This window comes from Canis aureus, chromosome 16, assembly GCF_053574225.1.
Source record: "Canis aureus isolate CA01 chromosome 16, VMU_Caureus_v.1.0, whole genome shotgun sequence".
Lineage (NCBI taxonomy): Eukaryota > Metazoa > Chordata > Mammalia > Carnivora > Canidae > Canis > Canis aureus.
In genome coordinates this window covers 63238560-63251014 of record NC_135626.1, presented here as the reverse complement: position 1 = coordinate 63251014, position 12455 = coordinate 63238560, and the positions used below count along the sequence as shown (strand labels likewise).

General features: G+C 49.6%; 1 protein-coding gene across 10 annotated transcripts in view; it reads left to right on the top strand.

Moving 5' to 3' along the window:
- Positions 1-12455, top strand: part of CCDC57 (coiled-coil domain containing 57) — a 101701-nt gene that overhangs the window by 53385 nt on the left and 35861 nt on the right. The gene's annotated exons all lie outside the window — the stretch shown is intronic.

Sequence of the window (12455 nt, the reverse complement as noted above, 5' to 3'; positions counted from 1 at the left end):
CAGCCTTCAGCCCAGGGCCTGGTCCTAGAGACCCGGGATCGAGTCCCACCTCGGGCTCCCTGCATGGAGCCTGCTTCTCCCTCTGCCTGTGTCTCTGCCTCTGTGTGTGTGTGTGTCCGTCATGAATAAATTTAACAAAATTTTATTTAATTTAGTCACGCAGGTTCACTGCGGGAAGTATAATTCATGATAATATTTCCCAAACCAACAGCGCACAGGCCACTCTCTTCCTCAGCTGGTAAGGAGTAACGTACTCCAGAGTGATGGCCAATAATCGCAGTTGTTCCATGCAGGGGAGATGGAGGAAATAAGGTCCAGATCGTGCTGAGGTGCCCCTTGCTGCCAGGGGACCTTGGGAGAGCCGCTGTAGCGTCATCCCTGAGAGCGGACGCCCGGCTGCCGGCACACAGCCAAGGTCTCTTGTTGGAGGACCAAAGGCACCGGCGTTGGCGGGCAAGGTGGCGTCCTTCACAGGGCGGCTGCGTGCTTGTCACCACGGCCAGCCAGGACTAGCCTTGCCCAGACCAAACACTCGGTCAGCGCCCAGCACGAGCCACTGGCCGTCAGACCGCATCCACGAGCGGTCCCTCTGTTTCCCTGGGGCAGCCCAGTCTTCACGCTGTAGCCCTTTGCCGCACACGGCTTCTGCCTCTCTGTGCTTTTCCAGCAAGAGCTTTGAGGTGCTGTGACCAGAGCCGAGAGGTTCGGGCTCACCCAGGGTCGAAGGGGACAGGCCATCCTCTCCTGCCTGTAGTCTGAAGTGGAGAGGAGGTGGAGGGCTGCAGGCCCGCCAACTACTCTGCTTCAGAAGGAAAGCCCCGAGCACTGCAGAGGGCACGTCGGCAAAAAAGCGTTTCGTCTGTCAACTACGGACTTGGCTTCCCTGGGTAGGTCCTTCTGGTTCCCAACCACCCAGCGCTCAGACAGGGGAAGGTCCAGCCTTGTGCCTCATCCTCACGGCTTCCCGTGGCCAAACTGTGGATGATAATAGAAGTTGTTAATATGTTACTGTTTTTGGTGTGAACACGGCCAAGAGAATTACCCGGTGAGCGGGAAGTGGAACGTGGGAGAACCCAGGCAGCGGGGCAGCAGTGAGCGCCTGTCTGGGAGAGACGGTGCAGGCCCCTGAGGAACTCTGAAGACGAGGCCGGTGCGTCCAAGAGCTGCCTGGCCGAGTGGCTGCCATGGGTCGGGGCCCGAGCGGCAGAGCAAACAAAGGCTCATGGGTAAAGTTAGCCCAAATCGCTCTTTGCAACCACACAGGATGTCCACCCGACCGCGTGGGGTGACGGAGGAGAGGCTGTCCCAGATGTGCCGTCCTTCTGAGGGTCCACCTCTGGAAGCAGAGATAGCAGACGGGCCCGACCCGATGTGTCTCCCGATGCTGTCAGCCTGCACAGCAAGGGCAGGGGTGTCGTGTGCCTGCAGCCCCGGCAAGGACTGCCTCTGCCTCAGGACCTGCTCCATGAGGGCCCTTCCCCATCCTCCCTCCAGGTTGCAAGTGAGGAGCAAGGCTGACTTTGCCTGTTCGTCAGACACACTTCCAGACCATCTTCTGCCACGTTCAATAAAAACCTTGTCCCTAAAAACAATAGCAACAACAAACAAACAAAAAACAACCTTGTTTCTTTGGAAGACCCACCTGCCTTGGCTCTCCTCCCTCACACCTGTCCTTTAGGTCGGCAACTGCAGCAATGTCAGCATTTATCGCTCTGATTCTCCTCCTAAATTCCATTCTCCTCCTGTCTTCTTTTTTTTTTTTTTTTATAAGTTTTTTTTTTTTAATTTATTTATTCAGAGAGAGAGAGACTGAGAGGCAGAGACACAGGCAGAGGGAGAAGCAGGCTCCATGCAGGGAGCCCGACGTGGGACTCGATCCCGGGTCTCCAGGATCAGACCCCGGGCTGCAGGCGGCGCTAAACCGCTGCGCCACCGGGGATGCCCTCCTCCTGTCTTCTAAACCAGCAACACCCTCCCACAGCTGAACTTTGCTGCTCTTGACTTTGGCCTCCATGCCACGCTGTGCCAATACCAAGATGCCCTCTCTCAGCTCCCAAGGCCCCAGAGCTTTCCTCTGACTGCAGCCATGCCTCCCTCTTCCTCTGATCTACATTCCAGGAACTTGTCTTTCTTCCTCGTTGTAGTTACTTATACCCAGCCTGGCCTTATGGCCAAGTACTTCATTGAGTCACTCAACACCCACCCACTCATCCACCCATGCCCCCATTCATCATCCATCCATCCATCCATCCATGTATATACATCCATTTACTCATCCACCTATCTGTCCATTCACCCATCCACTCTCCCATCCACCTGTCCATCCATTCAGTCCACCTGTCCATCCGTCCACCTACCTACCCATCCATACACCCACACATCCACCCATCCACCTACCTATCAATTTATCCATCCATCCACTCATCCATCTACCTCCCCATCCGTCCATGGACCCATCCATCCATCCATTCATCTATTATCCATCCATCCAATAGAGAAGCTACTGCCATGTGCCAGATAGGTCCGCCTTCTGTAATTTCTGCATCACTAGGCATCATATCTGGCTAAATTAGCTGTTTTCTGTCTCATAGTGTCAGAGAAAGCTACAGATCCCTACTAAGTTTGTAGCCTCCTCTGAAGGTTAGGGAGACCTCAGGAAAAGAATTTTCCATATTTGGTGACTGTTTTTTTTTTTAAAGATTTTATTTATTTATTCATGAGAGACACAGAGAGAGGCAGAGACACAGGCAGAGGGAGAAGCAGGCTCCATGCCGGGAGCCTGACATGGGACTCGATCCTGGGTCTCCAGGATCACATCCTGGGCTGAAGGCCGGCACCCCTTTGGTGACTTTGTTAATGGTAATTTTAACTGTCTTCATTTTCTTCTATGGTGATTTATTTATGTGGGGTTTTTTTGCCCTTTCTTGCATTAATTTTGGTCATTTCCATTTTGCTAGGAAACTACCCGTAGTCCCCAGCCTGTAAAGTGCCACCGTAGAGTAGTCCATAGTGGCCCATAGTGTTCTGCTCTCTTCTGGGCCTGTGGCTGTCTCCCCCCACCTTCTAAAACCTTCATGTAAGCTGTGGTGTGGGAGTCAGTTCAAACTGCCTTTCCCCATTGGCTGTGCACACATTACCTCAGTGCATCTTTGCAACAACCCAAGCATGGAGAAAGGCTTCCCTGAATGACATTAAAAATTAAAATAGCCCCATAGGCAGAGGAAGTCAGACAACAACAGATATGATGGCCTTACATTTTAAAAGTCTCTAAGGAGGGCAGCCCCGGTGGCACAGCGGTTTGGCACTGCCTGCAGCTCAGGTGTGATCCTGGAGACCCGGGATCGAGTCCCACGTCGGGCTCCCTGCATGGAGCCTGCTCCTCCTCTGCCTGTGTCTCTGCCTCTCTCTCTGTGTGTCTCTATAAATAAATAAATAAAATCTAAAAAAAAAAAAAAAAGTCTCTCAGGAAACAACATCGTAAACACAGATAAAAGCTAGTGACAGACTGGTGCAAGTGGTGACGACATGTCCGACAGGTGAGGAGGATCAATACCCCAGGTGGCGTGTGCAGGTCACACACAAGGGCCAGGATGGCGAGTCCCAGGAGATCGCCTAGCTGACGGTGCAGGTAACACGCGGCCTCCCCAGGAGCCTGAAGAAGCAGATCAAGTCAGTATTGAGTTTGGATCTCAGGTGGAAAATCTCACACTCGGGGCCCCAGCGCGCCCTGGTGTAGATCCTCACCGGTGAAGCCTTTTTGGAGGGTGATTTGGCTCTTCTGCGAGGTTTTATAACGTCCATACCCTTTGAATCAGCAATTCTTCTCTTAGAAATCTGTGTAAAAGATTTTTCACCAACATGAACTAGATGCACGTGCAAGGATATTCTCGGCAGCGTTTCACTGTGAGGCAGCGATCAGGACTGGTGTAAATGTCCGGGGTGGGGCCCTGGAGTCCAGAGCATCCCCGCGGGGAGCTGCCTCCGCCTGGCCTCAAACCACTTGGCGTGGAGAGTTCTTCCCCGTTGCCTTCCAGCGCATTGTGAATGACACTTGGGCGACTACAGTAGAAAGGTGGCGGTCCCACAGGACTCCCAAAAGCCCTGGGGCTTGCGGTCATTGTATCATTTTGTCGCGAGCCCAGAGCAGCGAGGGGACCGCGGGCCTGCTGGCCCCTCGTGCACCTGCTGCCTGTCGTGCTGGCCTGTGAAAGAAGCAACCGCAGGAGAGTACGTTTGCCCCAGTGAGCACACGAAGAGGGTGTGTGTGCACATGAGCGTGACTGCGCACATGTAGAAGGAGGACCGCACGGAAGTGTATCAATTTCAGTTGGTGGTTTGGGGAGGAAGATCGGGACTAGACCTGGGGAGTTTTCTCTGTGTATTATTTGCAGTTGGCAAATCTACCCAAACACTCTACATTCGTTTCCTTTTGGGAAGCGTCTTCCCCGAGCGCACCGGTGGACTCCTGCTGCCCCGGGAAGCACCCGGGCCCCTTGGCAAAGGCCCTTTGCAAGGCTGGTCTGTCTGCATTTTTTTCACAAAGACAATTTGGTTTGTAAATACATCTGGTTTATAAACCAACTGTGACAAAAACATCTTCTCGTCATTTAACAACATTAATAATGTAAGACCATCCGGCCAAGGTGGCGCCCCAGCCCTCCATCCATCGGCAGTGGTTTCCACGTGCTTCTCCAGCTTCTCTGGCGGGCGAGCTCCCCGGCCCTCCCCACGGGGAGCTGGTGGTCGGGCCTTCATGGCCTTGGCTCTGGCTGCTCAGTCTTCATCGCACACCCCCTGCTCCCCACCCCCCACCCCCCCCCCCCCCGCCCCGGGTCAGGCTCCCGCGGCCCGCCCCCACTCATGCGCTCCGCTCCCAAATAATTAAATCTTTTTAAAAAAAAATGATTTGGTAACAAAAAAATAAGTTAGGGGCCTAGCTTTAGTTAGCCTGCTAACCCGACACTACTTATTAGGCATGTGTCCATGAAGAGTGAGATTATTATTTACATTTATTACATTTATTGTTCCTAACTGCACATGCATCTAAAATCTCGCTGTAAAACTATAACTAAGGTAGAAGCCGTGATTTCCAGGCACGTCGTGTGTCATTGTGTGTCCTGCTTGACTGGCACTCTTGCGGCCTGGCTCCGACACCGGTGCCCTGTCACACGCCGGCCGAGGCGAGGAGCTGCGCCCCGGGCTTGTCCAGTCTCGCCCGAGGCAGTGCACACTCTCGGTGTCTTGAAATGATTTCACGGTGGCCATTTCCAGTGGCCTGGCTGGAATGAGAACCCGACACTGGCATCTTCTTATGATCTTTTTTAAAAACAAATGCCCCAGTGTCTTCAGAACAGTTGGGTTTTCTGAAGACGGTTTCCCGTCCTCGTCCTTGTCCTCGTCCTCGTCCTGGGTCCCCCTTTTCCTCAGGCTGCCTTTCTCCTGGGTCACCAGCCTGTGTCTGCATGAGCTCAGTTTGCCTTAGTTTAACCTGCTTAGGAATTGGTTTGTTTTCTGAAATCTTAAGATTTAGGGTTGTTTGTGTGTTTTTCCCATTTGAAATTCTCAGCCATTGTTTCTTTAAATACTCTTCTATTTGTTTCTAATCTCTCAGGAGATCTCATTAGACCTGCTGGAAATCTCTCCCATCTTGCTCTCCCCCACACCCCACCCCTGCCACCTTCCCCCTACCCCCTCCCAGCCCCCTCCCCCTCTCTCCCTCCGCCTCCCTCCCTCCCTCTCCCTGGCTTCCCTCCTGTCTCCTGGGGTTCCCTCAAAGGTAACCGGTGGATGGATTCCTGTATCTTTACAGGAAGTTTACAGCTCGTGTTTGTTCATTCCTTTTCTTGCTTTGTTCTTTTCCTGATTTAACATTTACTTTATTCTTTCTTGTTTAGTAATTGCTTTTTTCCAAGATTTTATTTATTTATTCATGAGAGACACAGAAGCAGAGACACAGGCAGAGGGAGAAGCAGGCTCCCTACGGGGAGCCCCCATGCAGGGCCCCGGCGCCAAGGGAGGCGCTCAACCCGAGCCCCCTGGGTGTCCCCTGTAATTGCATTTTTTTAAGGTGTGAATTCTCCATCTGAGTTTTGCATGGCCATGTCTCAGAGGTTTTGAGGGACAGTGTTATCAGCGTGATTAGCTTCTAGATACCCTGCCTTTATGCAGTCAGGTTTTCTATTTCATTCTAGTTGTTCAGGAGAGTTTTAGAATTGTTTAATTTATTTTCAAACACGTGTTGAATTGTACTTTGGAATTTGTTCTGTTAAGCAGTCTTATTATACATACTTAGGAACATTCTTTCTGAATTTATATGTATTGGCATCCCTGGGTGGCTCAGTCGTTGAGCATCTGCCTTCAGCTCAGGGTGTGATCCTGGAGACCTGGGATCGAGTCCCGCGTCAGGCTCCCTGCATGGAGCCTGCGCCTCCCTCTGCCTCTCTCTGTCTCTCTGTGTGTCTCTCATGAATAAATGAATAAAATCTTAGAAAAAAAAAGAATTTATGTGTATTTGTCAACTTGAACTGCCAGGAACCATGATTTTTTTAAAAAAGATTTTACTTATTTATTCATGAGAGAGACAGAGAGAGGCAGAGACACAGGCAGAGGGAGAAGCAGGCCCCATGCAGGGAGCCCAACGTGGGACTCGATCCCAGGTCTCCAGGATCACACCCTGGGCTGAAGGCGGTGCTAAACCGCTGAGCCACTGGGCTGCCCAGGAACCATGATTTTTTGTGTTAAAATCATGCACAGCTCTTATATTTCTGCCCTGTTCTCCTTCCCTTCTGCACCGTCATGCGGCGTCTGTCTTCCTGCCGTGTCCGTTAGCGTGAAGTGCCCTCAATGGCTGCAGCTCATCCTGGTTCAGGTTGTACAGTGTCCTTTCTGATGTTCAATAACATTTAATGCTATTTTAAATCAGGTGTTTAAAAGGGTTGTTTCCAAAAGTAAAATATGACTTAAATAGCTATGAAAATGAGCACAGGTTTAGGATTTTCTTCTCTCTGTTAAACAGTGAGGGGACCAGTCAGATGTTACAAGGAAAAGCTCAAACATTAGTTTATCTGGATTAAAGAAACTGAATTACAAATGGGGAGATCAAACTGGTTTTTCTAAGAGGGAGAGGGTTGCCAGTGGAACCTTGGAGGGACAAGTCACAAAGAGCATGGCCGTCAGTGTGCAGAGTAGCTCGAACTCGGGCAGCAGGCCTTGCGTGTGCAAAGCATGCTGCACATGGTGCAGTTTCCACTGAAGCACACATTTCTTCTTACCATTTTTCTGCTTGTTGGTAAAACATAATCTCAAAGAAGGACCATCCATGATCACTAACAAGGCTGGTTCATTGGCCGGATTGTTTCCAAAGGTGTAGCAAAAACGTGAATTAACCGAATAGGTGGCCTTCCAGCATGTGCTCTACTGGAAGTTTCCATCAGGAATCCAGATTGGACTTTAAAAGTTGTCCTGAGGCCATGAAGCCAAGAACTCACCAGGTTTCATCTGCTGAAGGCTTTTGAGAAAATTCCTTTCTTCTCAAGTGTTTGGAAATATCCTGAGGCTCCCAGCTTTCCATAAGCTGTGAACCTCAGCTCCATAAGGTCAAGCACGGTTCCTGCTGGTGACCTGTCCTCACAACCAAGTGAGTGTGGTCCTTGAATCTGGCCAGGCAGGCAGGGCCATGGCTGCACCATCCAAGTGTCCAGTCAAATCTCAGGATCCCTGAGAATCTGTGCAAATAAATGACCATATTGCCAGGAAGGAGCTGAGAAACAAAATTCAACCCAGTAAATGTGTAGATCTAATTGGCTCTTATTAAGCAATTCGTGAATCAGGCGGCATCCCATCTAACAAGGAGGGAGCTCCTCAGAGCTGTCCAGAATGGAAGGTTTTTATGGGAAGGGGAGTAGGAGCAAAAAGTTATTAGCAAAAGAAAAGGATTGTTTAAGGCAAGGTCACCTTCCTTATAGGTTAGGGTGGGAGTCTTGTCCTGCCCAGGACCTCCTCTTCCTGTGGGGGTGGAGAGGACCCAGTGGCAGACCCTGTACTGATTGGAGAAGTCCTGACAACCAGTGAAAACTGCACTGCTGGGGAAGGTTGAAATGCATCTAGGTCAGGCATAAAGCCCTGGTTTGGGACCAGGCCTAAGTGACGCCACTTCGGGCCTGTGATTTTGCCTTTTTTTTTTTTTTTTTTAAATCAACATGCTGGTTGCTTTATTTTTTGTTTTAAAGATAACACTAATATCGGAACCTCTGAACTTAACTATACTTTTCTGAAAGTATCAAAGAGTAGCTCCAATCCTAAAATGATATTGGCAGAGGCTGCTGGGAAGATGGCAGAGTAGGAGGATCCTGAGCTCACCTCCTGTGGTGTGGCCACCTAGAGAACAGCCACATCGGCATAAATAAGCCAGAAAGCCACTCGAAGACTGGCGGAAGAGACTCTGCAGCTGGATGTAGGCAAGAGGCCATGGCCCAGTGGATCCATCCCCTTTACTTTCCTAATGGAAAGTAATCAAGCTGAGCAGATAAGAAGGAAAAAATACACAAAATGAGCAGAGACCCAGGGGGCTCAGCAACACGGCCAAGCATGATAACAATGCCATGATGGGGATCCCAAAGGAGAAGAGAGAGAAAAGGAGGCAGAAGATTTATTTGAAGAACTAATAGCTGAAAATTTCCTGAATCTGGGAAAGGAAAGAGAAATCCAGATCCAGGAGGCACAGAGAGCCCTCAAAAAACCAAGCCAAAGAGGTCTGCACCAAGACACAAAGTAAATAAGATGGCCAAAAGTAGTGATCCAGGGGGAATTTTAAAAGCAGCGAGAGAAAGGAAGGCAGTTACACACAAGGGAAACCCCATGAAGCTATCGGTGGATTGTTCAGTGGAAGCTTGCAGGCCAGAAGAGAGCGGCATGATATATTCAAAGCGGCAAAAGGAAGAAACCCGTAGCCAAGAATACTCCATCCAGCAAGGCTTTTGTTTAGAACAGAAGGAGAGAGTTTCCCAGAAAAACAAAAATTAAAGGAGTTCATAACCAGGAGCAAAACCAGCCACATCCCCCTCACACACGATGCGGGTCCCAAATCCGCAGTCCCACCTCCCTCCTGCCCGAGGTGCACTGCCGGCAGCCTGCTCAATGCCAAGTCAACACGCCTTCACCTCAGATCGACAGGGACTCAAACTGACATTCTTCCCCTCAAATTCCAGCCCCTGTGCTCAATTTTATACACAAAAACGGGCATAATTATAACAACAGAACGAAGCAACCCAAATAGTGACACCGAATTATGTGGAAGATATAAAGGATAAAAGGAGCGTACTAGGCTGAGAACATCTCCAATAAGCACATCAAAGAGCAATACATACAGCGTGACTCTAGGTACTAAAAGAAACAAACCCAGGAAAAATAAAACAAGACAAAATCAGAGAGAGAAACAGACCATAGAGGCTCTTTTTTTTTTTTTTTTTTTTTATTTTATTTTATTTTATTTTATTTTTTTTATGATAGTCACAGAGAGAGAGAGAGAGGCAGAGACATAGGCAGAGGGAGAAGCAGGCTCCATGCACTGGGAGCCCGATGTGGGATTCAATCCCGGGTCTCCAGGATCGCGCCCTGGGCCAAAGGCAGGCGCCAAACAGCTGCGCCACCCAGGAATCCCCATAGAGGCTCTTAATCACAGGAGACAGAGTGAAGGTCGCTGGAGGTGAGGAGGGTGGGGTAACTGGATGATGGGCATGAGGAGGGCGCATGATGCTATGAGCCCTGGGTGTTATATATATATAAGACTGATGATGAATCACTGACTTCTACCTCTGGAGCTAATAATACATTATGTGTTAATTAACTGAATTTAAATTTATATAAAAAGAAATCCCCCCCCCCCCAAAAAATACAATAGCATCCATAAAGCCAATATTATTCTTACGAGTGTCAATGGGCCATCCTGAAACCAGGTAAAATATAAGTATCCTTTTTTTTTTTTTTAAAGATTTTATTTATTTATTCATGGAAGACACAGAGAGAGAGGCAGAGACACAGGCAGAGGGAGAAGCAGGCTCCACGCAGGGAACCCGACGCGGGCCTCGATCCCGGGTCTCCAGGATCACATCCTGGGCCGAAGGCGGCGCCAACCCACCGAGCCACCAGGGCTGCCCAAAATATAAGTATCTTACTGTGTACTTTTTAAAATAATTTATTTATTCATGATAGAGAGAGAGAGGTAGAGGCAGAAAGAGAAGCAGGCTCCATGCAGGGAGCCCGACGTGGGACTCGATCCCGGGACTCTAGGATCACTACTACTGAGCCTACTGAGCCACCCGGCTGCCCTCTTACTGTGTACTTAATTCGAAGTGTTGCCACTGAAATCAGTTACAGATGTTTATTCTGAAAGATGCTGCTGTGAAGGCTGCAGACTCAACTGTGGTTAGTGGTCTTCCAAAATTAAATGTATGGAATATCCAGAAAATAGGTTGAATTAGAACTTGTAGACAGTTTTCAAATACTCACTAGTAACAGTTTTTTGTTTTCAATTGCCACATGGCCGTAAACCAAAGAGACAAATAATTTCAAATGATCACAGATACTATTTAGGCAAAAATGATCGTGTATCAGTACTTTTAACATTGCATGCATCAAATTATAATAGAAATTATAAAATTTCTAATATATATATAAAATTTATAATAGAATCATAAAATTTCTATCAAATTATAATAGAAAGGTAACTATAAACGAGATGCAGGCTCGTGAACAGCATATTTTCGTGAACAGCATAAGAGATGATAGGAAACCAAGGTCACATTCTGCCATCAAGTGTGGCTCCCCCATTAATTCACTTTGTGACAGGTCATTAAGAACATCTTTACATCTGTGGGACGCCTGGTGGCTCAGTAGGTTAAGTGTCTGCCTTCAGCTCGGGTCATGACCCCGAGATCCTGGGATCCAGCCCCACATCGGGCACCCGGCTCAGAAGGGCATCTGCTTCTCCCTCTGCCCTTACCCCGCCTATGCTCTCATGCTCTCTCTTTCTCATAAATAAAGAAAATCTTTTTTTAAAAAAAAGAGAAAAGAAGAAGAAGAAAAGAGTATCTTCACATCCAATAGTCTCCTTACCCCTGAAGATACTCAGAGAAAAGTTTGAGCTCGGAAGAAATGGAAGACTCTGAGCCTGTTGCTCTGCCTTGAATTCCATTTGTAATTTTAGCAGAAAAAAATTATTTTATCTTAGTTGAGCTGGAACTTTTGTTCTGATAACTCAAGAGGATGAGTGGGCACAAGTTCATTTTTCACACAAGGAAGTCCTTTTCGAAGAAGATGACTTTCAGCGGGTGTGCTTGCTGAAGGTTCACTCTGGAATACTGTCCCTTAGCCCAGGTGCTCAGCGTCTGGCACTGTCTTCGGCTCACTCGGGGACACGGGGACAGCCTCGCAGCCGCACCACCAGCCACCCCACTTCCATTCCCGGGCCGCCTCCCGCGGTTTGCTTGTCAACAGAGCACTGCCCGCGGGGGTCCCCGAGTCCTGGAGGACCTAGGGACACTGAGTGTGAGCATGAGGTGGTGTCGCGGGGCTGGAGGCCTGCTGACCTGACCCAAGCCCGTCGCCTTGGCTCACGGACCTGGACCCCGACCTGGATGCACACCGGCCACACAGCTTGCTCTCCTGTCTCTTCCCTCCCCCTTGGCTCTTTTCACCAAAGTAGAACTTTTCCCACAGCAACTGCCTCGTCTCGCTCTCCCTGTGGCGGTGTGCACGGGTCCCCCCCCCCCCCCCCCCCCCCCCGCCAAACGCCTTGCCCCAGTGGTGTGCATGGGCCTTGCTCTCCCCCCAGCGGTATGCACGGTTCCCCACCTCCCGACCCCAGTCGCCCCAGCGGTGCACACCCTCGCTCTCCCCACCCCCCGCCCTGCGGTGTACATGGCCCTCGCTCTCCCCTCCGCCTCCCCCCGCACCCCCCCCCCCCCCCCCCCGTGCACAATGCACAATGCCCTGCCAGTGTGCATGGTTCTCACGTCTCCGCATCCTGGCAACACTTCCCTTTTTCTTCTGTCCGTCCTCATGAGTGCAAAGTGGTCTCTCGCTGGGATTTTCATTTTGCATTTCCCTGATGACTAAGGACGTTGACCACATTTCCATGGGCCTGTTGGCCATTTGTGAGGCTTTAGAGTCCACAGCTTTTAAGCTCAGGTATTAGAAACTAAGGAAAATAAATGCATTTCCAACTTTTGTCTTTCCCGTGTCCTTTCATCTTCTGGAAAAACTGATCTAGTACCTAGGACCCGGCCCAGGAGGCCCAGGGTGGCACAGGTAACTTCATAACCACCCAGATATTAATATGCAGTGTGTTCACCAGCACCATCTTCAAATGAATAGATAATAAGCATTTAAAAAATTTCCGTTTCAGTTTCTAGCACAGTCCACCTCAATATTTACAACTCCTATGCACAGAAGCCTCG